Source organism: Myotis davidii, unplaced genomic scaffold (genome assembly GCF_000327345.1).
Source record: "Myotis davidii unplaced genomic scaffold, ASM32734v1 scaffold580, whole genome shotgun sequence".
NCBI classification, from domain to species: Eukaryota; Metazoa; Chordata; class Mammalia; order Chiroptera; family Vespertilionidae; genus Myotis; species Myotis davidii.
In genome coordinates, this window is record NW_006293313.1 from 1,056,471 (window position 1) to 1,057,998 (window position 1,528).

Sequence of the window (1,528 nt, forward strand, 5' to 3'; positions counted from 1 at the left end):
TTAATTTTAAAAGGTAAGTTTTAAAAATGACTTAAAGGATATTTGCCCAGACTCCTAAAGCACAGCAAGATTTAAGAGTCAGGCTGAGGAAGAAACCATAAAGTATAAAGAGATGGAGAGGGAACTCAGAAGCCAGGCTATGCAGAAATGTTGCGGGGGGGAGGGGGAGGATCTTTGCAGGTGTAATTAAGTTAAGGAGCCCAAGATAAAATCATCCTGGATCAAAGCAGCCCTAAATCCAAAGATAGGACCTTGACTGTGGATTCCTGGCCTCCATCATTGTGAGAGAAGCAATTTCTGTTGCTTTAAGCCACCTTATTTACAGTAACATTTGTTTCAGTAGCTCCAGGAAATGCACACACGGCCTTAAAGGTGCTCAGTCCACAGAACCAGAGATGGGATGGCTTCTGGGCCACATGCCCCCTCCAGATACCTTTAGTTCAGCCAGAAACATGGGACAGTGCACAGTGGAAGGTTAATTTTGTCCCGCTACCTAGGAAGAATTCTGAGTGCTCCACCCAGTGCCCCAGGAAACATGTGGTTGTCCTCTCAGGATGAGAGAACTGTCCTGACTGTGGGAGGCCTTGGGATAACTTCCCCTAATCCTTACAATCCCCCCCTGAGTACGGGAGGGGACTTCGGCCTGCAAACCCAGGTGACTTGATCTGTCTGGACTCCTACCTGTGTGTCTTCTGCTCATTGTTGACCAGGAAGCTCCCTTCGGGCAGCGAGCTGGTCAGTCCCAGGCTCTCCCCATTGGCCTCCTCTCTCAGGGCTCTTTGTCCTTTATTGCCCGACATCCAACGTCTTGAAAGCCATAGTTTCGTCTGCTTTGTCTGGGATTTCAGTTCCAAGTGAGAAGAGAAAATGTGGTCCCTGTTGAAAATGGAAACCAGGGCACATATTCTAATCTTAATAACCTCCTTTTCCCATGAGTGTTTTTTAGTCCTATTTTTATTCACATGAGAAAACCTGGGTTTAGTTCTAAGCTAATTAAAGGTAAACCCAGGGTTTAATTCCGGGTGTGTTTCCTTCCGAAGCTTGGGTTCTTAAGTTCGCTGTGCTAGGCTCAGGGCGCCGGAAGGTGCCCAGGGCTGGGTTACAGGCGGCTTCAGTGACGTGTGAGCTTAGTTAAGTCATGTGATTGTTCTCTGCCAGGGAACTCAAGAGAACCGTTCATTGCTACTCTTTGTAAAGGCTGTGACTGACTTCTCTTCCTGTGGGCACATATCTTCAGCCTGGCTTCCTGTCCCCTTTAAAGTGATAACTCTATCCTATTAACTTATTTTCCTTTAAAACTTCCTTCTTTCTCAAGTGCTTTGTATTGTTCCTGGCACGGAAAAGGCCCTTTAAAAAATTTAATTTATTAAATTGATTGGGGTGACATTGGTCAACATGAACATATAGGTTTCATGTGTGGGTTTATATGTTACAAGATCTGTATATTGCACCGTGTGCCCACCACCTGAAGTCAAATCTCCTGTCATCTTATATTAGGACCCTCGTCTTCCCCTACGCCCTCAAAAGG